Below are 27,512 nucleotides of genomic sequence, written 5' to 3'. Positions count from 1 at the left end.
ATACCCTCCACCCACACCCTCATCCAATCTTCAAAGAGGGTAAGGCACATTGCTTTGGGAAAGATTCAAAGCCCTCTAATATATATCTTTGCTCTCATCTCTGTCCTTCCTCCTTCTTGACTGCCCCATTCCCCCAAGTTCTCCTCTCAACCCTCCCCTTTTCCCCTCTTTTCCCCATTCTACCCTCCCTTCTTCCCCCACCCCCATACTCCCATTTTTTTCAGACAATCTTGTCTGTTTTCACTTTTCAGGTGAGTGTGTATATTTTTTCTTAGGTTTTACCTTACTACGTAGCTTTTCTAGAATAATGAACTATAGGCTCAATATCCTCTGGATATGGAAAATCTAGGTAAATTAACAAAAACTACAGAGACAAGTGTAAACAACAGAATACAAGAGAGAAGAAAGAATCTGAGGTGTTGAAGATGCTATAGAAGAAATAGACTCATTGGTCAAAGCAAATATTAAATCCAACTAATTTTTAAAACAAAGCACCCAGGAAATCTGGGACACCATGCAAAGACCAAACCTAAAATTAATAGAAGTAGAAGAAGGAGAAGAACTCCAGCTTAAAGGCACAGAAAATATATTTAACAAAATCATACAATAAAACTTTCCCAACCTAATAAAAGATATCCCTATAAAAGTACAAGAAACTTACAGAACACCAAATAGACTGGATCAAAAAAAGTCCCCTAGCCATATAATAATCAAAACTCAAAACACACAGAATAAAGAAAGAATTTTAAGATCTGCAAAGGAAACAGGTCAAGTAACATATAAAGGTAGATCTATCAGAATTATACTTGAATTATTAGTGGAAACCATGAAATACAGGAGGTCCTAGGCAGATGTGCTGCAGACACTAAGAAACTACAAATGCAAGCCCAGATGACTATCCACAGCACAGCTTTCAATTACATTGATGGAGAAAACAAGCTATTCTATGACAAAAACAGACTTAAACAATATGTATCACAAACCCAGCCCTATAGAAAGCACTAGAAGGAAAACACCAACCCAAGGAAGCTAATAGCACCCACACAAAAACAGATAACACATCACCAACAAAACCCAAAGAAAGGAAACACACAAACACTACTACCAAAAATATCAATAAGAAGTTTTTTGTTTCATAAACAATTGAATTGCTACTACTGAGGTACAATCCAGTTCCTAGCTGAATGACCAATACATAGATAGACAGACAGATAGATAGATGCTAGATACAATAGATCTGATAGAATAATTATAGGTAAGTGGTGGATATGATTGGAACACAAGAATTATATTTTGTTTAATTTGGAAAAGTATCCTAAGAGTTAATATGAACACTAAATTATAATATTTGGGTAATCTTTTTTCTCTTAAGTCTATAGCTTGATACATTGTGTTAATTGAATTTTTACTTTTTATTATTTATAGTATTTCATGTGGTTGTTTGTTTCTGTTGGGGGGGTCGGTGGGTGGGTTGTTGGGTGTGCATGTCACTGATTGCCTTCTGTGACTCATGTGCATCTTCAAGCCCACAGCATGGCACCATCAGAACTCATTAGAACTCTCTTTGATCTATCGGGACATTGCCTTCTCACATTATGTGAATTTTTTTCTGCCTTTATCTTTCAGTGAAATATTGCACTTAAATCCCTATGGAAGCATTCTGAGCAAAGTCTTTTCTTGTACCATAATGCAATATTCATAGAATTCAAGAATTTTGATCACCATTATAGAGCCTATAAGAAACTAATAAGTAAACAAGAAGACAAGATAGAGACTTAGAGCAAATGATTGTCTATTTATTAAAAGGACTGTAAGGAGATATTAGAGAATGTTGAAAATGCAATAATAATTGGCATTATAAAATGCAGTATGGATGAGCATTGGAATGAATTTTCATGAAAATACCGAAGAGCAATATGCTATACAATAGTAAGTATTTTGTCTAGCAATAGTATTTGCAAATTTAGTTGCATTTCATACTATTGCAGTTAGAATAGTAACAATTAAAAGAGTAACTCTTCTGAGGTTAAAAGCATATAATGAACATTACAGTGTTTCTTGATCTTGTAATAAAATTCAGTATTATAGGAGGAATGATTTTTTAACTGAAATCTCTTCTTTTCTCACACATTATATTCCAACCATATTTTTCACCCTCCAGTCCTCCTAACTTTCCCTACATACCTCACCTCTCCCAAAAATCCACTCACCTGCTTCCTCTTCAGAAAGGAGCAGGCCTTAAAGAGACTATCACCAAAACTGCAAAAGAAAATGGAGATAAAATAAGACAAGGCAAAAGCCCTCATATCAAGGTTGAACAACACATATAAATACGATAAAAAGAGTTTCAAAAGCATGCAAAAGATTCAAAGACACACTCACTCCTACTGTTAGGAGTCCCATTAAAAAAACCACAATATATTTACAAAGGTGCAGGGGCAGACTCATGCCAGCCTCATGATTGCCTCTGCAGTCACTTTGAGTACATATAAGTCTGTTTAACCTACATTTCCTCTGACTCCTGTAGTCTTTCCTTGCCCTCTTTCTAGGTGTTCCTATATGGACAAGTGGAAGGACTCAGTGCATACTACCACTTTAGACTCTGCTTCAGAAGGTCTGGATATTGGACTCTGTACCTGCTCCCCCATGTTTCAGGAAGAAATACCTCTAATTGTTATTGGACCAGTGGACAAGACATCGATTTACGAACATAGCAGGATATAATTTCTTTTTTTCTCCTTTTGCCAGTAATGTTGTGTTTTTTTCAGGCTATTCAAGGCTCTAGTTCTTTGAATTCCAGAGTGTATGTGGTGTGGGATTCTCTACTAGCAGACTAATTCTCTACTTAGTCCCTTAAGTTGAACCAACCTTTGTTTGGTCATTAAATCCCACAAGGTCTGTATCATCGTTGTCATCACTGCACAAAGAGCATCTTGAGCCAGGTCAGATTGTAAATGTATAGTTTCATAACTAGGTTGGAGTACTAGTATGTCTTTAAAAATATTTTGTGTGTGAGAGAGAGAATGTGTGGTTCATGTGTTTAGTGTGTATGTACACTTTTTATGCTAGAATAGAAGTTAGAATATGACTATTAGTGGCCTGCCTTTTCACTCTCCATATATTCTCTTTAGATAGATATCTCAATGAACCTGAGCCAAGTCTGGTGGACAGAAATCCTTAGGATTCTTCTTGTCTCAACCACCTATTACACCCCAATCTTTTTCACAGGTGGTTGGAATGTAAAATCAAGTACTTATGATTTGATAGCAAAAATTTTATCTACTGTGCTGTCACTTCATTCTTAAATAAATTAATTTATGATGCAAATAGTATTTAAAAATTTTTATACTGAGCATATAAAACTTGATGAAAGTAATGTAGATTGTATATGTACATTTACATGTAAATTTTGAATGTTTACAAAGAAAAATATATAATACCAGATATTGTCAATTTTATAGTAACAGATACTTAAAATATTACCACTTTAGAATTCAAAATATAGCAATGCAGATCTGAACAAATTGTTTATTGTTAGTATGTGGTGTAGAAAATTTATGATAGTTGTATCTGAATTGTGAAATGTTTCTTTGTATACTCTCTGCTATGTTTAAAGTTTTCTAAAGTTTCCATGTTTTTCAGGAGAATGGTAAAAAACTTTTCAAATAATTGTCCACTTGAGACTGAAGATGATGGCATCTGTCATTAGCGCTGGACTGAAAAGCACTCCAGGCAGAATCCAGGCAAAAAAAAGAAAACTTATAACAATTAGTTATATCAATAAAATACCTGCTAAGAGGAGCATCTCTGCTCTGCATTTGCAATCCTGCTTATATTTTACATTCCTGTGAATATTTTAGAATAAACTTCAGAATATGTTATGTGAGGAAAACATGAGAATCTGGTATTTCAATGTGTTTAAGTTTATCCCCAAATGTATATAGGCCTATTTGTATTTATTAATTAGGTTCCAGAATATAATATACATTTCATAATATTTATGCTTGTAAGTGAGATGGAATTTAGATTTTTAAAATATTATGCAGAATATTAAATAATATTAAAACACCATAAATGTTAAATATTAAAAATATAAAAGCATCATAAAAATATTATATAAAAGCCACATTTTATCCAACATTATACCATGCAGAAAAAAAAAAACTATGTCCAGAACTTTTGAAAGTCTGATCAACTATTAAGTATTTATTTGTAAATATGTAGAATATTCTTGTGTTTTCCTGGATGGAAAAATGAAAAAGGCAGTATTTAATAATGTGACACTTTCAGCTGATGTTTTGTGTTTTTTACACTGAATAAAATTCTATGAGTTTTATTTTATCCTCTAGACCATTCTTAAAGAAGACATGGAAAAGTATTTCCTGTTACCTCACATAGGACAGTTTTTAAATACTAAGAATGTAGTCTTGAAAGAAAGAAAAGTCAGAATGATGGATGTGGTGGGGATATGAAAAAAAAGCTGAAACTGGTGAAAGTAAGAGGGATTAAATATAGAAACTCAATCCTACTTGTGATCTCTTAAAAATCAAGAGAAACTTGGAAGTATCACAGAATGGCACTGTAATACAGCCCTTAAATGACCATAAAAGAAAATGGGGAAACTGTGTTGGAATGAGCTCTTGTTTATAAGAGTGAAACAGTGTCTCTGGACTCTGAATTGTCATTGCTCACACATCATCCTCAGATCCTAAAATACCCATTAAACAGAACAAGAGGGAGGATGAGCTATCTACGTCTTATTTTAACTACTTATGTGTATAATAAGCCATGCAGGGTCATAATTGCTTCATTAGGGTTGTGATGCTTTTTTTGACATTGCATCTCATCCATTAACTGTATGTGTGATGTCATAGAACATAATGGGACTCATAGTGCCATCCACTCTTAGTGTGTAATTTACTCCCTCAATGTTTGTTCAGTGAGGATGAACACTGGAAGAATGAGCAGTGAATTTGAGGCACTACACATGGTCGATTTTGATGGTGAAAAGTATGTCTAAAATTGGAACACGGAATCCAGTGAATATAACATACAATAAAACAGTCTAATTTTCTTAAATCTTTCTCATTTTTCTTGCCTTCTACAAGCTCTCACAACACATATCTCCCTTAATATATCACATTTACACATCTGTAAGGATAAATAAGATTGGCATAACAATTGAGCAGAAAACCAGCACCAGCACATAAAACATTTAAAGATAAAATTAATATCATCCATCCATTAAGTCTGGTCCATGGAAATACTTTGTAAGATGAATGAAAGAGAAAATAAGAACAAATAATATATTTATTTTAAAGAGAAATTTTATTTACATTCTGAAAGGAATTGATTAAATACTATGACTTTTTATGATATAGGGAATTATGTCTGAATTAGGAAAATGACTTTAAATCAGGAACATATAAAATTTACAGCTGCATCTATGAGGCATGAACATACAAAACCACACAGACACATACACACTAATGAGGAGGACAGTATCTTGCTAGTTGGGAATAGAATAAGATAGGGTAACTGAGGTGAATATGATCAGAACACACACACACACACACACACACACATATATATATATATACATATACATATATTTATATTCAGAAATTTTAAAATGAAAGAATGTTTGCCCATGGTATTTTTTATATTATAATATCTATTTCCATAATACATATATGCAAAACTTGAAACAAGAAATATAAAATGACTTTACATAACTTCTATTGATGATAGGATTGTTATTCAACCTCATCAAAGTAAAACTGTTCTCTCAAATGCAGATCTGTAAAGGTTCAAGTGTCACAAACTGCTTTCTGGGGAGCAAAGACAGGCAATGGGTTCATTATGTGAGGTGTTATACTCAGAATTTTAATTGGCCTATTTTACATTTTATAAGTGTGGGTAGGTATTGATTTGTACATTTGTATATTTAAACAAATACTTAAATACAGCAAATCACATATAAACAGTAAATTTCTAGCAATTTTCATGTTCTCAATTTTGAATTAGCAACCATTATTTTCTGCAACACACACACCCCTTTATAAATGCCGGCAGCAAATATAGCTTATGATAGTTTTGTGCTAAGCATGTTTAAGTGACTATGACAAAGGATGTAATCATGCTTGAAGCAATACATGATATTGCATGGACATATATAAGTAGAAAATGATTGCAATGTGACTCTGAAAAGTAAAAATATGTTTTCAAAAAAAGATTAATTATGAGTTTAGGAATGAAAAAATAGTTGTATCTATTCACTTATACAGTTTTCAACTGAATTTTATTAGTAATTGTAATTTCTTTGACCCATTTTTGAGTACCTAAATATTTATTGCATCTGTGACATATAAAATTATGACATTCTGAAAGGCTTATGAAACATGAAATTCTAAGTCCACTAAACCCAGTTTCTGGTGAATAAAATCAGATCGTGTTTAAAGCAAAGGGTCTATTCCTGGAAAACTATTGAGAAGGCTTGACAAAAATGATGTTATAAGACTTATAATATGATATGACCCAGGAATTTCTAAAGCTTAAAATATTAAGAGTACTCTTCAAAATATGTTCAGAAAAGATCATGAAAAGTTTCTCTAAAATTTAAAGTCTAAGTGTTTAGAATAAAAATATTGCAATGTTTTGCAGGATTGTCTCTCACTCTCTTTCACACACACACACACACACACACACACACACACACACACACACACACAGAGAGAGAGAGAGAGAGAGAGAGAGAGAGAGAGAGAGAGAGAGAGAGAGAGAGAGAGATCTTAATATAAAATGCTCAGAGTGTATAATGTTACTTGTATGTGTGCATTCAAGGCTGACCATTTGGCCCTGGATTGCCAATTGATGTGCTCTTTCCTAGGGAAGGCAAACTCGCCAGCTCCCTGCTGTCTTCAGTTGCCAATAGCTCTTTGGGTAGTGTTGTAGCCTCATGTGCTTTCCCCCATATATTTTGCATGTGAGCTTTCTTTTTTATTGTATTTAAGGCTGACTTCATGAGATGGATGCCATAATTAACATTAATCAAGTGGTCAACCACCTTAAGCTAGATATGTCCTGGGCCTAAAGGAAAACTTAGTATCTGTCAAAAAAACTTAATCTGTCAAAGGAATATACAGGAAATAATGGATGACATGACCTCACAGAAACTATGGCAGCATACAGCAACAACATAGGTACATACGAGGAGTACATACCATTACCAAAAAAAATCTCAACTATAACCAAGAAGCTATTCATAATTGATAGCTAATGGCTAAATGAAAACCAATTATCTCAAATAAGATTTTGCTGGGTATATATCAACTGCATTCCAAGATTGGTTGTCCAATGCAATATTAATTACATAATTTTTTTGTACTTTTAAATTATTTTATCTTCTTTATATTTTGCTTTTTTATTTTTATTTTATAATATTTTATTTTGGGGCATTTATTTTGTTGAATCAACATTTCTCCGTAGCTTTGGGGGAAAAGCTTTTGTAACCTAGGCTGGCCCCAAACTCACAGAGATACACCTGCCTCTGCTTTCTGAATGCTAGGAATAAAGTCAATGCATCACCATCATCAGACATAGTGTATTTTTTAAGAATTGAAGAGTATACAGTTGGGGTTGTTGGAAAGTGAGGTCAATTAAAACTATAGTTTAAATTTAAAAAATTAATAAAAGCAGTCCATTCATCACTGATACCATGACATAGGTTACTATTGTTGTTATTCTGTAACATGCAAAAGTGGCATGCTGAATTCAGATCATTTGAATTAGTCATTAACTAGTGATTGGCATTTAAGTCAAGTAAAATGGTCATCTCAAATAAGAGGAGGTAACTAAATAATAATGAACTATTTATGATGATTTTTATTTTCATCATGCCTTTTGGTCCATTGTTTGCTAGTATGTTACTATCATGAGGGTTATAATTTGATCTCAGGAAATATGATATCTTAAGTAAGTCTTATTTTGCTTAAGAGTACATTGACTACGTTACGCTTTTTCCTACTCTGTGTTCATTTCCAAACCCCATAAGCAACAGAAAAGACTTTAGGAAAACTATGAGATATTTCCAATTCTTTATGCTTTTTATCATTCTTTTCCATTCATATTTTGAGTACAATACATTAACAATATTTTATAAAAGTTTAAACTTTTAGATAACTATTACTGGTTTGCTAAGATTTGTATATCCATGCAAACATTAGCATTAGAATATAATTTCAGGTTTGTATTCAATATTCAATGACATAAATTGTACATTTCATCATTTATTTTTATCTTATATCCTCTTACTTTTGAATCCATGATATAATAATGTCATTCTCAGAAAAGTGGGTGAAAATGGAGGTCATCATATAAAGTGAAATAAACAAAAGAATGGTTGGGAGATATTTTCTCTCATATGAGAAGTTCAGAAAAAGAGAATATATGGGTGTAAGAGCAGCATTAAACATTTATGGAAAAAAGTTAGAAATAAAAGAATAAGAGTGTGATTAGACAGATGTATATTATCATTTTCTATTAGAAGTATATGTAAAAAATATAACAATGATACAGACTACTTTTGCAACCAATAAATGGACAATAGTGTCATGACATCTCACGAACTGTATAATAAAAGAATAAATATTATTTGTATTTGAGTCTAACTTGAAAAAGTGTCCTAGACAGATACATAAACAGGCACACTCATGTTCTTACTAATAATAGCAACCTTGGTTAATATTTATTCATATAACTTAAGCAGTATTTACTATAATTAATGCTAAAGTATGCATTCTGTGAAATAGTATTTCAGTAATAACAATAACCATAAAATTGAACTTATAAAAGTATTATGAATACAACTTACAATAATCATTCTTAGACATATATTTAGACAAAAGTTTTTGTATATATGAATGTTTCTTTATTATCAGCTAATAACCTGATATGCCTCTATAGTTGATGTAATCTATAAGCACTTAAGAGTGAAAATATATAAAGTAATGCTCATGTCTAACATTTTCCATGGGGAGCGTTATTTAGAAAGGATTATTTGTATGGAACTAAAGGATTATTGTAGCCTGGCTGCATTTTTTCAAACACTGTGCAAAAAGGGCAGCATTATCTTTATCAGTTAAAAAATTATTTCATTACTGTCAGTGAGTGTTTTCTTAGGGATAATCAACAATGCTCTACTTCAGTTTTACAGAGCAAAGACTGTATCATTTCCCTGTTAATGTTTGAATGGTTTAGTCACATTTCATTATTTATTTGTATATTTTGAGAGTGCTAACATTTTATTAAGGGAGTTTACATACTTTTAAGTACATATTTTAATAATAAAATAGATAATAGAATTATGTTGAGACTGTTTAACTATAATATGACAACAGCAGAAATATTTATATTCCTGCAACTTATGTATAGTTTGTTCATTCCCAAAGAACTATAATTTTTATTTAATTCATAGAAAAAATTCTCATTTTAAGGCATAATAATGAGTTAAAAGGATTCTCAGTTTAATATACCATATTGTAAAGCACACAACTCATTCATAATATAAGGTACAATTAAAGCACAGATCAAGTATTGATCTTTCATCAATAATTTACTGTACTCAATAACACTTTAAATTTTATTTTCCATATCAAAGTAGAGCATTTGAACATCAGCACCATATGTTTTCTTCACTATTAAGTCATTTATCACTGCTTTTATATTTACCTCAATAATTAGTTTGGAAAGTTCAGTAAAAATTTGAGTGCTTTACAATTGTAAATACTGTCTAAGATGAGACAAACACCTTCTTAAAGGACCATGCCAACATATTCAACAGAATATGAGTATTTGAAAAAGAAGAATTAATTGGTAAATGATTTTTAAATTTATTATTATTGATCCACATTTGTTCTCTTGAGTGTTTACTGCAGTTAATAAATCTCCTCTTGTGTCTGGTTTTGTTTTGATTTCCTAGGTCAAACATCTTCCCAGCCAGTTTGGAAATATCATCTCTCATTTCTGTGAACTGTTGTTGGAGTCATAAAATGATTCCTTTAAAGATATTAGGGGGCTCCTTGCAGCTTTATTCCAGCCTTAATCTGTTTTACAAAAGTGAGTAAACAAGCTGGAAGATCATAATCTTAAAAGAATATCCTCAGAACATTTAAAAGTTGTATTTTCTTTCTTGTATTTATTTGCATGTTTGCTTCTCAATATTAACAGGCTGGCAGCAGTAAATTCAAAGGAAGGTGAGTGAAAAGACAACAAAAATACTCTTTTTAGGCATTAAACAAACTGTTATTAGTTTCTTCAGACTCAGTGAAGTGTTCATTACTAACCATAACTTGCAATGTGTAAGATCTTTAATAGATGCATTCTAAAATGATAAAAGGCAAAACCAGTTTCAGTTAATATTTATTTATAGAATATAATAAAAAATAATTTCTGAAAAATACAAGGAGACTTTTATGGATGCTTTACATTTTATGTAAGTTAAATTTATTTTCTCTTATGTGAAACATAAAATTGTACATATAAACAAGGTAATATACACACAATGTAATATTTAAATCAAGTTACAATTATATATTGACTTCAAATGTCTTCTCATATTGGAAACCTTAAAAAGATACATCATCTTAAGTCATTGTCAAATCAGTTTGTAAAATTTCTTTGGATAACCATTCTAAAGATTCCAACATGGGAAAAAGACAAACTAACAGCACCAACACAGTAAACAGGACTACTTTAATGGTTGTAGAAATTGAAAAAAAAAGGAATGTTTATAGGAAGGTATATGTGTGTATGTGTGTGCATGAGAGTGTGTGCTTGTAGGTAGAAAAATATACGGAGGTAATAAAGAACAAAGCTTACCCAAATATTAAGCTAAAAATGTAGATCTTATTCATACAATGAAAGATATACTACATTAAGTGTTAAAGAAGTCTTGATAAAGAAGCAAATTCATTTAAAGAACAAGTAATTGTATAATTATTGAAATAGAAATAAAATACTTAATTTTAAATGATCCTACATATGTAATTTAGAATTATTTTTCTATTTAAAAACTTATTTCACTGGTTATTAAATTCAAGCCTTATATATACTCATATTGTGTGTCAAATTTCAAAATGAAACACAATATTTTTCTTCAAAGTTGAAACTCATAATGAAGCTTATATTAATAATAATACATCTATTATATAAGTTACATAAGCTTTTATTAATTATAAATACATTCAAATAAAATATGTTATGAAACTTACATCAATGTTTCTTATCTTAACTATAATTTGTTTATAAAGTTAACATGTAAATTTATATACAGAAAATGTTTTTGGTACCAAGCATTTCATTTACACGTAATATTCTAGATTTTATAACTTTTGAAATTTATTTCATGATTTTTTAAAATAATAATTCAATCATAATTAAAATTGATGAATTAAAATTTATTCAAAAGATGTTGAATAACCTTCACTATTAATTTTGACTTTTTAATCATCATTATCTTTTGTCTAACATTTAATTTGAGATATATAAATGCCTTTGAAAATATGTGAATTCAAAAATGTATCTTCTTGCTTTACTCAATATCTTTATTTTAATATAAACATAATAATATTTACTGCTTAATTTCTTTTGATAATTTTTTTAAAAATTGAAAAATATAGAATAACAAATTATATAATTAGTCCTTGATTTTGATAATTCTTAATCTTCTAATAAACAATGCTATAGAAATATGTGCAAATTTAATCTGAAAGTATTAAACAAGAATAAATTGTTATATTAAATATTTATTTTGAAATGAAGTTTATTTTTCATGACTTATAGGAACACAACTTCATTATCCATATTTCATAATGTTAAAATGCAGATGCCTGACAATTTAAAATAAAGTTCAGACTTACCTATTTATAGAAGAAACCTAGCTTTCTAATTTTTTAATATTTAAGAATTTTTTCTGAATTTGTATTAAGATAATAGAAGTTTGACTATGTGGAATAGTTTTAGGAAATATTCAAAAATTTATTCACTTCAATTATTTCTAGATTGAATTTCTTTAGCAAATGCCGACTAGCCATCATTTTTCAACTACTTCCTGAATTAGTTTATTGAATATATATATATATATATATATATATATATATATATATATATATATATCTTATACATTTCATTCTATAACAAATGTTCAGAGTCTCACCTGCTCAGATGCAAACGCCATGGCACCTGAAGAAGTGGGTATTACAACTTGGTAGCAGTTACAGAAGAAAGAATGGAAAGATCTTCTATCTTAGATTTTCAGGCTTCACAGAAAAATCTTCATTGTTCAATGTGCTCTGAGTTAGGGTTGCTGCTCTTTTAGTAGCACAACACTCTCAGTATGTTACTGCAAATTCAATGCTATTTCTGCTTCTCCAAGTAGAGGAATGAACACTGAGTCTTTTGTGCAAAATGCCATAAGGGCATTCTGATGTCATTTCTTAGTCTGAGGCTAAAATGGAGACAACAAAACAAGTAGTCTGAGGCAGCATTTTTCCCCCGCCCCCATCTCTTTATATCTTTCCTGTTTTGAATCTTTGCAAAAAACAAGCAAAAGAAAACTTGCTTAAGATGACATGAGGGAACTTATGTAACAGATTTCTACAAATGGAGAAGACATGCTCTTTGCTTGAAGATCACCCCAGCAAACAAATGATCATTTTAATGCTGTGAAAATAATTACTAAAAGAAGAAGAGTCCTGAACTCTATGTCTAGGCTTCTAGATTCTTTTTAATTAAACCATTTTTTACTTAAGAATCATATATATTGCATAAGGAGAAGACATCCTTTAAATTTTAATAATTTTATTTCCCTTGGCTTATTTATTAAGCAACCTTCAATTTCAGGACCAACATTTAAGACATGAAAATTTGTCTTGCATGCAGGTTCATTTTTATCATAACCATGAAAATACAGCAGCAAATGTAGTAGAAGATAACTAGTAGTTTATTAATGTAAGAAAGTATATGCTTATCAATTTATACTTTCATATTGTAAATGTGAAAAACAAAGTTCATTAGTTTTAATTAGACAAAAATGTTATGTGCCTTATTAACATTAAGCAAAACTAAGTTCTGCACATTTATGAGAATAGTAGTACTCATGTACTTACTGATTATTTTATATTTTTATGACAAGTACATTTGATATATTGCAGACATTATTGAAAAATATACATCACAACTGAATGATTATTCATTAATTCCTGATGGTTAACTCAATAAATTTTCAAAGCAACAGCAGTCTGAAATGTTTATATGCATTTATGTAAATACACATGAAAACACTTGGTTTTTAATACATATAATAATGAACACCCATCAACTCAGGAGTCTTTACTTTTACTGATCACAATTTTTCAAGTCTTTACTGGGGTATCACTCTAAAAATCAAATATTCTCATTTTTTTCTGCCTAGGGATTTTCAGAGTAGCTGTGGCCATTTCAGTTTTGCCCTGCCACACTAGAATCCAACATGCCAACATCTAATGGTGGTGATGGATTTCTCTGTGCAGAAACTGTTCTTTTTGGGTGCTGGGTGCCCTTGGCAGTATTTCCTATGAATAGTGCTGTGATGAAAGAGACAGTTGCTGGAATAAACAGCTTTCTTCCTCAGTTCTGGCCAGCCTGCAGTCACAGATGTGCTTTTGGTCAGTTTTAAATGCTTAGGATTTAGAATGTCAATAGATTTTAAGCTGGTTATCCCAGACAACAGTCATGAATCTATTCATCAATGTCCCTAAATAATCTTTTTACTCAGAATTAGTAGTTATAATGCCCACAAGCAATATTTCTGGCTTTCTGAACATGCTAACCAAACCAAAAATAATTATAGTCATTGAACACAGTTAGGACTGACTAAGAGAGTTTAGGAAAAAAACAATGCCACTTTTCATCTGAATGCCATTCTCACATTACTTCACATTTTATCCAGTCTACCTAACACTGTCATCTGGGTTCTAGTTTTGCTATCACCAAACATCACAGTTTTAATCCCTGCAGTCATTCATGCTTTACTTTTCTCCTAAATGTAAAATGTGATCTGCACATAATTATAAATTCCACACTTTACATTTTCATAGATGTGAAAGCAAAGCCAACAAACATATGAGTATAACTTGTATTACGTCTCTTGAAGCTGAATGATGGTAAATCAAAATCATTGGCTTAAAACAAAATCACTGATTTTGATATTCATTTCAAACAACATTCGATTTTGCCACAAGTGTTTCGTTTTGATTGAATTCACCGGCCTCTTTAGGAGAGATGTCACAGAGGATGTAGATGATATCCATCAAGAAAAATTAAATAAAATTCCAAATACACTCCAAATTAGCCAGTGTTTATTACAAGCTTAAAACATTTCAACTTTTGTTCAAGGAACTGTTGAACATTCTATACTAATGTCATGGATCTTGGCTCATCAGTCATATTTTCCAAGTCTCTGCCCATGTTTTCTCTTTTCTGATAACTCTGTTGATTGCTTTTCTGTGGTTATTCTTAACTTGGAAATTTGTTCAAGTGCTTATGTTTTTTTGTTAGCCATCTGCTAATTCATGAACATTCCACTGCTTGCATTAGACACAGTGTAGGTGTTTACATAGGGATATTTTCACTTTAATTTTAGTGATTATTTCTTTTTTTTATCTTTTTTTAATTTATTTATTTATTAAGGATTTCTGCCTCCTCCCCGCAACCGCCTCCCATTTCCCTCCCCCTCCCCCGATCAAGTCACCCTCCCTCATCTGCTCGAAGAGCAATCAGGGTTCCCTGACCAGTGGGAAGCCCAAGGACCGCCCACCTCTATCCAGGTCTCCTAAGGTGAGCATCCAAACTGCCTAGGCTCCCCCAAACATGGGATGTACTCACTCATATTTGGTTTCTAGCCATAAATAAAGGACATTGAGCTTATAATGCATGTTCCTAGAGTAGCTAAATAAGAAGGTGAACCCAAAGACAAACACATAGCCATCCTCATGAATATTAACCTTCATCAGGCGATGAAAGGAGACAGAGACAGAGGAGCACGGAACAGAAATCTCAAGGTCCAAATCAGGAGCAGAAGGAGACGGAGCACGAGCAAGGAACTCAGGACCCCAAGGGGTGCACCCACACACTGAGACAATGGGGATGTTCTATCGGGAACTCACCAAGGCCAGCTGGCCTGGGTCTGAAAAAGCATGGGATAAATCCGGACTAGCTGAACATAGAGGACAATGAAGAATACTGAGAACTCAAGAACAATCGCAGTGGGTTTTTAGTGATTATTTCTATTTAATCTTTATTTATGTCTTTTTCAAACCTGTCTACACCTTTTCCTCTTCATGTCTTTGCTGTTTGAGCTGGTCATTTCTAAACATATTCCAAACAGCACTTAGAAATTACCCAATAGCTAGATTCTCATTATTAGGAATTTATTAGGTGCTAATATTTCTCTAATTCTAATGGAGCATTTTCTGTAATATTTTATTAAATGTCAAATGTGGCATATAAACCTCAAAATTATATTTATATTTAACTGTATTGAAATTGTCTCACAGAATGCAAAGACAAACTTTTGATGTTGTACTATATAAAGTACATAACCAAACATTATTCAAGTATCTAGGAACATATTTCTCACCTTCAGAATGTTCAAAATAGCATTTAAGTGGAAATTCACTAATGGTGTAACGTAAATAAGATTGTTAACTGTTTTTCTAAAAAAAAGTTATCATAATATTAATGGATTTAATATGGCATTTTCATACATGTATCATTATAGCTGTTCTTTTTTATCATTTCAACACTGAACTTCCACAATTCATGTTAACTCTTACTAGCCCATTTTCTCCCATCCTTTCTTCAATATTTCCCTTTTACTGACACATGGCATGTATTCCATGACCTTTGTTCTCAATCACCCGAATCATTCTTTAATTAAATCTCATGCCCCCATTTATGAGGTTCTTTTGAGGTCATGAACTACACAGTCGCACACACACACACCACATACATCCTGCACACACACACCACATACATCCTGCAAACACACACACACAACATACATCCTGCACACACACACCACATACATCCTGCACACACACACACATCCTGCACACACACACACACACACATCCTGCACACACACACACCACATACATCCTGCACACACACACACCACATACATCCTGCACACACACACACACACACACCACATACATCCTGCACACACATACACCACATACATCCTGCACACACACACACACCACATACATCCTGCACACACACACACACAACATACATCCTGCACACACACACACACCACATACATCCTGCACACACACACACCACATACATCCTGCACACACACACACACCACATACATCCTGCACACACACACACACCACATACATCCTGCACACACACACACACCACATACATCCTGCACACACACACACACCACATACATCCTGCACACACACAACACATACATCCTGCACACACACACCACATACATCCTGCACACACACACACCACATACATCCTGCACACACACACCACATACATCCTGCACACACACACCACATACATCCTGCACACACACACCACATACATCCTGCACACACACACCACATACATCCTGCACACACACACCACATACATCCTGCACACACACACACCACATACATCCTGCACACACACACACACACACACACCACATACATCCTGCACACACACACCACATACATCCTGCACACACACACATCCTGCACACACACACACACACACACACATCCTGCACACACACACACACCACATACATCCTGCACACACACACACCACATACATCCTGCACACACACACACACCACATACATCCTGCACACACACACACACACACACACAACACATACATCCTGCACACACACACATACCACATACAACCTGCACACACACACCACATACATCCTGCAAACACACACACACACCACATACATCCTGCACACATACACCACATACATCCTGCACACACACACCACATACATCCTGCACACACACACACACACACATACATCCTGCACACACACACACACACCACATACATACTGCACACACACACACCACATACATCCTGCACACACACACCACATACATCCTGCACACACACACCACATACATCCTGCACACACACACACCACATACATCCTGCACACACACACACACCACATACATCCTGCACACACACACCACATACATCCTGCACACACACACCACATACATCCTGCACACACACACACACACACCACATACATCCTGCACACACACACACACACACCACATACATCCTGCACACACACACATCCTGCACACACACACACACACCACATACATCCTGCACACACACACCACATACATCCTGCACACACACACACACCACATACATCCTGCAAACACACACACACCACATACATCCTGCACACACACACACACCACATACATCCTGCACACACACACCACATACATCCTGCACACACACACACACACACCACATACATCCTGCACACACACACCACATACATCCTGCATACACACACCACATACATCCTGCACACACACACACACATACATCCTGCACACACACACACCACATACATCTTGCACACACACACACACCACATACATCCTGCACACACACACACACAACATACATCCTGCACACACACACACACACCACATACATCCTGCACACACACACCACATACATCCTGCACACACACACACACCACATACATCCTGCACACACACACCACATACATCCTGCACACACACACACACCACAAACATCCTGCACACACACACCACATACATCCTGCACACACACACACACCACATACATCCTGCACACACACACCACATACATCCTGCACACACACACACACCACATACATACTGCACACACACACACACACACAACATACATCCTGCACACACACACCACATACATCCTGCACACACACACACACACACATCCTGCACACACACACACACCACATACATCCTGCACACACACACCACATACATCCTGCACACACACACCACATACATCCTGCACACACACACCACATACATCCTGCACACACACACACACCACATACATCCTGCACACACACACACACCACATATATCCTGCACACACACACATCCTGCACACACACACCACATACATCCTGCACACACACACACCACATACATCCTGCACACACACACACACACCACATACATCCTGCACACACACACACACCACATACATCCTGCACACACACACACACACACCACATACATCCTGCACACACACACCACATACATCCTGCACACACACACCACACCACATACATGCTGCACGCACACACACACACCACATACATCCTGCACACACACCACATACATCCTGCACACACACACACACACACACCACATACATCCTGCACACACACACACACACCACATACATCCTGCACACACACACCACATACATCCTGCACACACACACACACACCACATACATCCTGCACACACACCACATACATCCTGCACACACACACCACATACATCCTGCACACACACACCACATACATCCTGCACACACACACCACATACATCCTGCACACACACACACACACACACACACACACCACATACATCCTGCACACATATTTAACTTCAAGTTCTGATAAGAGAGTAACTTGTGCATTTTGATTTTCTGAGTCTTATGTAATTTGATAAATGTAGACATTTTTGCCAAAGATTTTATTGTTTAAAATGAATAAAATTGTATTTTGTATACAATATGTTTATTTATAAATTAATGCTTATATATTGATCTATTGATGGGCTTCAAAGTTGGTTCGATTGATTGGTTTTGTATTAGAACAAGAAACAAAATTTTAAGGAAAATTACACCAAGATTTCAAAGTTACTGAGTAACAGTCAGCATCCTAATAGCTAGGCCTTCTGATAATAATTATCTTTAGTCGTCTGAGAAAACTCACTGATGCCATTAGTGGCTCTATTGTTTAATCCTCACTAGTGGTGACTAAAGGCTCCTTTTATTCACACACTTTTACAAGCACTGTTATCATTTGTGTCGTGAAATCCATTCTTATGGGGTGACGTGGAAACTCAAAACAATTTTAATCTGTATTTCTCAATGCTAAAGATGCTGGCATTTTATCACATATTTATTGGCCCATTTTAGTTCTTCCTTAGAGAACTGCCTAGTACATGATGGTGGACTTTTTTCTTTTAAAGGTTTGCTTACATTACTGTGCGGTTTTTTTAAAAATATTTTATATTCTAAATATTAATCCTTTGTGTGAGGGATTAATATTTAGAATATAAAATAATTTTGAAAATATTTCCAACCTATTGCTTGGAAATATTTTTTCATCAATTAGGCTGTCTGATAATGCTGTCTATAGGTTCATTTATGTATTAATATGCTTTTAAATTTAATCTGAATATTTTTGTCATTTCACCAGATTATTCAGTGCACTACTGGAGTAATGTTCAAAAAGCCCTTGTCCATGACTGTAACTATAGAGATTTCCATTCTGAGTTTTTATACCTCTCAAAATGTAGGTACTACTTTGATGTCTTTGATCCATTTCGAATTTTGCATGTGGTGATATATATGACTTTAGTTTACTTCGTATACATCTAAGCAATCTCTTCCACCCGAAACCTTTTTTTTTTTTTTTATTTTTTTATTGATAAAAGGAGGATAAAGAAAAGAAAAAAAAAACAAATTTCCACCTCCTCCCACCAGCCTCCCATTTCCCTCCCCCTCCTCCCACTCTTCTCCCCCTCCTCCCACCCCTCTCCCCTTCCCCCCACTCCTCTCCCCCTCCCTTTCCAGTCCAAAGAGCTGTCAGGGTTCCCTGCCCTGTGGTACGTCCTAGGTCCTCCCCCCTCCATCCATATCTAGGAAGGTGAACATCCAGACTGGCTAGGCTCCCACCAAGCCAGCACATTGCATAGGATCAAAACCGCGTGCCATTGTCCTTGGCGTCTCATCAGCCCTCATTGTTCGCCATGTTCCGAGAGTCCAGTTTTATCCCATGCTTTTTCTGGTAACAGTCCAGCTGGCTTTGGTGAGCTCGCAGTAGATCATCTCCACTGTCTCAGTGGGTGGGTGCACTCCTCGTGGTCCCGACATCTTTGCTCATGTTCTCACTCCTTCTGCTCCTCATTGGGACCTTGGGAGCTCAGTCCAGTGCTCCAGTGTCGGTCTCTGTCTCTATCTCCATCCATCGCCAGATGCAAGTTCTAGGATGGTATGCAATATATTCGTCAGTATTGCTCTAGGGTAGGGTCATTTCAGGTTCCCTATCCTCAGCTGCCCAGGGAACTAACTGGGGACCTCAGCTTGGGCACCTGGGAGCCCCTCTAGGGTCAAGTCTCCTGCCCACCCTAAAGTGGGTCCCTTAACTAAGAATTGTGGTTCCGTGCTCCCCTATCCAACCTTCCTTTATCCCGATCCTCCTGTTTCCCCAAGTCCACCCTCCTTCCCTTCTACCTTTTCTCTCCCCATCTCCCCTAACCCCCATCCCACCCCACCCCCAAGATCCCACTTTTCCCCCCGGCAATTTTGTCTACTTCCCTTATCCAAGAGGATAACTATATGTTTTTCCTTGGGATCACCTTCTTACTTAGCTTCTTTAGATTCGCCTATTGTAGACTCCGTGAACCCTATTTATGGCTAGAAACCAATTATGAGTGAGTACATCCCATGTTCGTCTTTTTGGGCCTGGGATACCTCACTCAGGATAGTGTTTTCTATTTCCATCCATTTGCATGCAAAATTCGAGAAGTCATTGTTTTTTACCGCAACGTAGTACTCTAGTGTGTATATATTCCATACTTTCTTCATCCATTCTTCCATTGAAGGGCATCTAGGTTGTTTCCAGGTTCTGGCTATTACAAATAATACTGCTATGAACATAGTTGAACAAATGCTTTTGACATGTGATAGAGCATCTCTTGGGTAAATTCCCAAGAGTGGTATTGCTGGGTCCAGGGGTAGGTTGATCCCGAATTTCCGGAGAAACCGAAACACTGACTTCCACAGTGGTTGCACAAGATTGCATTCCCACCAGCAATGGATGAGGGTACCCCGTCCTCCACAGCCTCTCCAGCAAAGGCTATCCTTGGTGTTTTTGACTTTAGCCAATCTTACAGGTGTAAGATGATATCTCAAAGTTGTTTTGATTTGCATTTCCCTGATCGCTAAGGAGGTTGAGCATGACCTTAAGTGTCTTTTGGTCATTTGAACTTCTTCTGTTGAGAATTCTCTGTTCAGTTCAGCGCCCCATTTTTTAATTGGGTTAATTAGCATTTTAAAGTCTAGTTTCTTGAGTTCTCTATATATTTTGGAGATCAGACCTTTGTCTGTTGCGGGGTTGGTGAAGATCTTCTCCCAGTCAGTAGGTTGCCTTTGTGTCTTAGTGACAGTGTCCTTTGCTTTACAGAAGCTTCTCAGTTTTAGTAGGTCCCATTTATTCAATGTTGCCCTTAATGTCTGTGCTTCTGGGGTTATACCTAAGAAGCGATCGCCTGTGCCCATCTGTTGTAGGGTATTGCCCACTTTCTCTTCTATCAGGTTCAGTGTTTTCGGGCTGATATTGAGGTCTTTAATCCATTTGGACTTGAGTTTTGTGCACGGTGATAGATATGGGTCTATTTTCATTCTTCTACAGGTTGACATCCAGTTGTGCCAGCACCATTTGTTGAAGATGCTTTCTTTCTTCCAATGTAAACTTTTAGCTCCTTTATCGAAAATGAGGTGTTCATAGGTTTGTGGGATAAAGTCCGGGTCTTCTATTCGATTCCATTGGTCGACTTCTCTGTTTTTATGCCAGTACCACCCTGTTTTCATTACTGTAGCTCTGTAATAGAGTTTGAAGTCAGGGATGGTAATGCCTCCAGAAGATCCTTTATTGTATAGGATTGTTTTGGCTATCCTGGGTTTTTTGTTTTTCCATATAAAGTTGATTATTGTCCTCTCCAGATCTGTGAAGAATTTTGATGGGATCTTGATGGGGATTGCATTGAATCTATAAATTGCCTTTGGTAGAATTGCCATTTTTACTACGTTGATCCTCCCAATCCAAGAGCAAGGGATGTCCATCCATTTTTTGGTATCCTCTTCAATTTCTTTCTTCAATGCCTTAAAGTTCTTGTCAAATAGATCTTTCACTTCCTTGGTTAGATTTACCCCAAGATATTTTATGCTGTTTGTGGCTATCGTGAATGGAGAAGCTTCTCTGATTTCCCTCTCTGCTTCCATATCCTTTGAGTATAGGAGGGCGACTGATTTTTTGGAGTTGATCTTGTATCCTGCCACATTACTAAAGCTGTTTATCAGCTGTAAAAGTTCTTTGGCGGAATTTTGGGGGTCGCTTATGTACACTATCATATCGTCTGCGAATAACGAAAGTTTAACTTCTTCATTTCCAATTCGAATCCCCTTGATCCCATTATGCTGTCTTATTGCTATTGCTAGAACTTCCAGCACTATATTGAAGAGGTATGGCGAAAGTGGGCAGCCTTGTCGCGTTCCTGAGTTAAGCGGGATGGCTTTGAGTTTCTCTCCATTTAATTTGATGTTAGCTGTCGGCTTGCTGTATATAGCTTTTATTATATTTAGGTATGACCCTTGTATCCCTAATCTCTCCAAGACTTTTAACATAAATGGATGTTGAATTTTGTCAAATGCTTTTTCAGCATCTAATGAAATGATCATATGGTTTTTTTCTTTCAGTTTATTTATATGATGGATTACATTGATAGATTTTCGTATGTTGAACCAGCCCTGCATCTCAGGAATGAAGCCTACTTGATCATAATGGATAATTTTTCGGATGTGTTCTTGGATTCGGTTTGCCAGTATTTTGTTGAGGATTTTTGCGTCGATATTCATGAGTGAGATCGGCCTGTAATTCTCTTTCCTGGTTGAGTCTTTGTGTGGTTTTGGTATCAGAGTAACTGTAGCTTCATAAAAGGAATTTGGTAATGACCCTTCTGTTTCTATATTGTGGAATACATTGAGGAGTATAGGTATTAGGTCTTCTTGGAAGTTCTGGTAGAATTCCGCATTGAAACCATCTGGCCCTGGGCTTTTTTTGGTAGGGAGGTTTTTGATAACAGCTTCTAGTTCTTCGCGACTGACAGGTCTGTTTAGCTTGTTCACCTGGTCCTGATTTAATTTTGGTAAATCGTATTTATCTAAGAAAGTGTCCATTTCTTTTACATTTTCCAGTTTAGTGGCATACAAGCTTTTGTAGTAAGATCTAATGACTCTCTGAATTTCCTCTGTGTTTGTGGTTATGTCCCCCTTTTCATTTCTGATCTTATTAATTTGCAAATTTTCTCTCTGCCATTTGATTAGTTTGGATAGGGGTTTGTCAATCTTGTTGATTTTTTCCAGGAACCAGCTTCTTGATTCATTGATTCTTTGGATTGTTTTTTGTGTTTCTATTTTGTTGATTTCAGCCCTCAGTTTGATTATTTCCAGTCTTCTACTCCTCCTAGGTGAGTCTGCTTCTTTTTTTTCTAGAGCTTTCAGGTGGGCTGTTAAGTCTCCAATATGTGCTTTCTCTGTTTTCTTTAAGTGGGCACTTAGTGCTATGAACTTTCCTCTCAGGACTGCTTTCATAGTGTCCCATAAGTTCGAGTATGTTGTTTCTTTATTTTCATTGAATTCAAGGAAGACTTTAATTTCTTTCTTTATTTCCTCCTTAATCCAGGTATGGTTCAGTAGTTGACTGTTCAGTTTCCATGAGTTTGTAGGCTTTCTGGGGGTAGCATTGTTGTTGAATTCTAACTTTAATCCATGGTGGTCTGATAAGACACAGGTGGTTAGTAATATTTTTTTGTAGCTGTGTAAGTTAGCTTTGTTACCAAGTATGTGGTCAATTTTCGAGAAGGTTCCATGAGCTGCAGAGAAAAAGGTATATTCTTTCCTATTTGGGTGGAATATTCTATAGATGTCTGTTAAGTCCATTTGCTTCATTACCTCCATTAATTCTCTAATTTCTCTGTTAGGTTTCTGTCTGATTGACCTGTCCATTGGTGAAAGAGGAGTGTTGAAGTCTCCTACTATTAATGTGTGCGGTTTGATGGCTGCCTTGAATTTTAGCAATGTTTCTTTTACATACGTGGGTGCTTTTATATTAGGGGCATAGATATTCAGGATTGAGATTTCTTCCTGATGAATTTTTCCTGTTATGAGTATAAAATGTCCCTCTCCATCTCTTTTGATTGATTTAAGTTTGAAGTCAACTTTGTTAGAAATTAGTATGGCCACACCTGCTTGTTTCTTAGGTCCATTTGCTTGATAAGCCTTTTCCCAGCCCTTTACTCTGAGTAGGTGCCTGTCTTTGTGGTTGAGGTGTGTTTCTTGTAGACAGCAGAATGTTGGATCCTGTTTTCGTATCCAGTCTCTTAGCCTGTGCCTTTTTATAGGTGAGTTGAGTCCATTGACATTAAGTGATATTAATGACCAGTGGTTGTTAACTCCGGTCACTTTTTAAGTAGTAGGGTTTGTGTGTTTCCCTTCTTTGAGTTGCGCTGGTGAAGGGTCTCTAGATGTCTGAGTTATTGAGGTCTTTGTTGGACTCCTTGGTTAGTGATTTTCCTTCTATTATTTTCTGTAAGGCTGGATTTGTGGCTACGTATTGCTTAAATTTGTTTTTATCCTGGAAAATTTTGTTTTCTCCATTTATGGTGAACGAAAGCTTGGCTGGATATAGTAGTCTGGGCTTGCATCCATGGTCTCTTAGTTTTTGCAGTACATCTATCCAGGACCTTCTGGCTTTCATGGTTTCCATAGAGAAGTCAGGTGTAAGTCTGATAGGTTTACCTTTATAAGTAAGTTGGCCTTTTTCCTTTGCGGCTCTTAATATTCTTTCTTTATTCTGTATATTTTGTGTTTTGATTATTATATGGCGAGGGGATGTTTTTTTTTGATCCAGCCTATTTGGGGTTCTGTATGCCTCTTGAACCTTCATAGGTACATCCTTCTTCAGGTTGGGAAAGTTTTCTTCTATAATTTTGTTAAGTATATTTTCTGGACCGTTGAGCTGCACTTCTTCTCCTTCTTCTACTCCAATTATTCTTAGGTTTGGTCTTTTTATTGTGTCCCATATTTCCTGAATGTTTTGTGATGAGAGTTTGTTGGACTTGCTGTTTTCTTTGATCAGTGCGTTTATTTTCTCTATGTTATCCTCAGACTCTGAGATTCTTTCTTCTATCTCTTGTATTCTGCTGGTTATGCTTGTTTCTGTAGTCTCTATTCGTTTACCTAGATTTTCCATGTCCAGCCGGCCCTCTGTTTGTGTTTTCTTCTTTGCCTCCATTTCATTTTTCAAATCATGAACTGTTTCCATTATCTGCTTGATTGTTTTTCCTTGCTTTCCTAGGGTATCATTCACTGATTTACTCAATTCCTCGAACTTTCTGTTATACTTCTCATCCATTTCTATAAGGGCGTTTTTTATATGCTGTTTAAGGGTGTCAATCACTGTCATGAAGTCAGTTTTTTCTCCTTCTTCATGATTAAGGTGTTCATGTCCTCCTGTTGTGAGGTCGCTGGCTTCTGGTGGTTTCGTGTTGTTCTTCAGATTGTTGGGTGAATTCTTGCATTGGCGTCTCCCCATCTCTTCCTTCCAATATTCTCCTATGGATCTTCTTTTACAGGATCAGGTCTTCTTGCCAACTGATGTACCTTCCAAGTGATGTCACTCCCCCGTGATGTTTCTCCTGGAGTCCAGTTCCGATCTCCTTGCTGCTTGGTTAGCTTCCAAACAAAGGCCCACCCTGCTTGCTGCAGGCAGGTTATGGAGACAAAGGAGCTACCACCTTCCCCTTTGCACTCACCTTCGGGTTCAGTCCCAGCGCCCAGGCAGGCTGAACAGGGAGGCACTCTGCTCCAAGAAGGGAGGGATGGAGGGAGACAGGGGGTAGGGGGATCTGGATGTAAGCTGGATGGGATAGGAAGAGAGAGGAGGTACCGGGCAGTGTAGCCCTGTAGGTTGATCAGGAAGTGTAGGCGGGCTGTTCCCGGGTGCCGCAGCCCTCACTCACCACAATGATGTCTCACTAGGTGCCCTGATCGAAACTCCATGCTGCTTGGTTCGCTCGCAGACAAAGGGCCCACCCTGCTTACTGCAGGCGGGCTATGGGGACACAGAAGCCCCCGAGCTCCCCTTTACCCTACGCTTGGGGTTAGGACCCAGCGCCCAAGCAGGCAGAGCAGGGAGGCTCTCTGCCACCAGGGAAGGGAGGGGGAAGAGAAACAGAGGGTGGGGGGATCTGGATGTAAGCTGGATGGGATAGGAAGAGAGAGGAGGTACCGGGCAGTGTAGCCCTGTAGGTTGATAAGGAAGTGTAGGCGGGCTGTTCCCGGGTGCCGCAGCACTCACTCACCACAATGATGTCTCACTAGGTGCCCTGATGAAACTCCGTGCTGCTTGGTTCGCTCGCAGACAAAGGGCCCACCTTGCTTGCTGCAGGCGGGCTATGGGGACAAAGAAGCCCCCGAGCTCCCCTTTACCCTACGCTTGGGGTTAGGACCCAGCGCCCAAGCAGGCAGAGCAGGGAGGCTCTCTGCCACCAGGGAAGGGAGGGGGAAGAGAAACAGAGGGTGGGGGGATCTGGATGTAAGCTGGATGGGATAGGAAGAGAGAGGAGGTACCGGGCAGTGTAGCCCTGTAGGTTGATCAGGAAGTGTAGGCGGGCTGTTCCCGGGTGCCGCAGCCCTCACTCACCACAATGATGTCTCACTAGGTGCCCTGATCGAAACTCCGTGCTGCTTGGTACACTCGCAGACAAAGGGCCCACCCTGCTTGCTGCAGGCGGGCTATGGGGACAAAGAAGCCCCCGAGCTCCCCTTTACCCTACGCTTGGGGTTAGGACCCAGCGCCCAAGCAGGCAGAGCAGGGAGGCTCTCTGCCACCAGGGAAGGGAGCCACCCGAAACCTTTTAACTCCTTTCCAAATATACGTTTTTATTATTGTCCAACATTACAGCCTAAGATATTCTCTGTCCGAAAAAGTGCTATATTTTTACATGTGAGGACCCAAGTACATATCCCTAGAAACCATTAAAAAATGAGAGAAAAGGTAAGCATGGTGTCATGATTTATAATCCTAATTTTGAGGAGTTAGAACATGTAAACTTCTAAGGTTTGCTAGACCAGTAGCCCAAGTGGCTAATTTAAGGGAAAATAAAATCCCTTATCTCAAAAGCATAGCAAACAAACACACAGATAAACAAAAGCCACGTGTATAGTATCCCTTAGTTCAGCACCTAATGCTTATTTTGGCTTATACTGACACGGACACACACACACACACATATACTCCACTTATACACTAATATAAGGTCAAAATAACTGTGAGTAGATATGTCAACTGGAGG

General features: G+C 36.6%; 1 protein-coding gene across 1 annotated transcript in view; it reads right to left on the bottom strand.

Moving 5' to 3' along the window:
* The window catches only part of Cdh19 (cadherin 19), a 112,125-nt gene extending 99,679 nt beyond the window's left edge, over nucleotides 1-12,446 (bottom strand). Inside the window, exons 1-2 of the mRNA XM_075987377.1 lie at nucleotides 12,215-12,446; nucleotides 2,211-2,259 (exon numbers count right to left, since the gene is read on the bottom strand). The gene's annotated coding sequence lies outside the window, so the exon portion shown is untranslated. The remainder of the gene's footprint in view (nucleotides 1-2,210; nucleotides 2,260-12,214) is intronic.
* Between the last annotated feature and the right edge of the window lie 15,066 nt (nucleotides 12,447-27,512).

Source organism: Microtus pennsylvanicus, chromosome 10, assembly GCF_037038515.1.
Source record: "Microtus pennsylvanicus isolate mMicPen1 chromosome 10, mMicPen1.hap1, whole genome shotgun sequence".
NCBI lineage: Eukaryota > Metazoa > Chordata > Mammalia > Rodentia > Cricetidae > Microtus > Microtus pennsylvanicus.
This window is presented reverse-complemented; position numbering and strand designations above follow the sequence as displayed.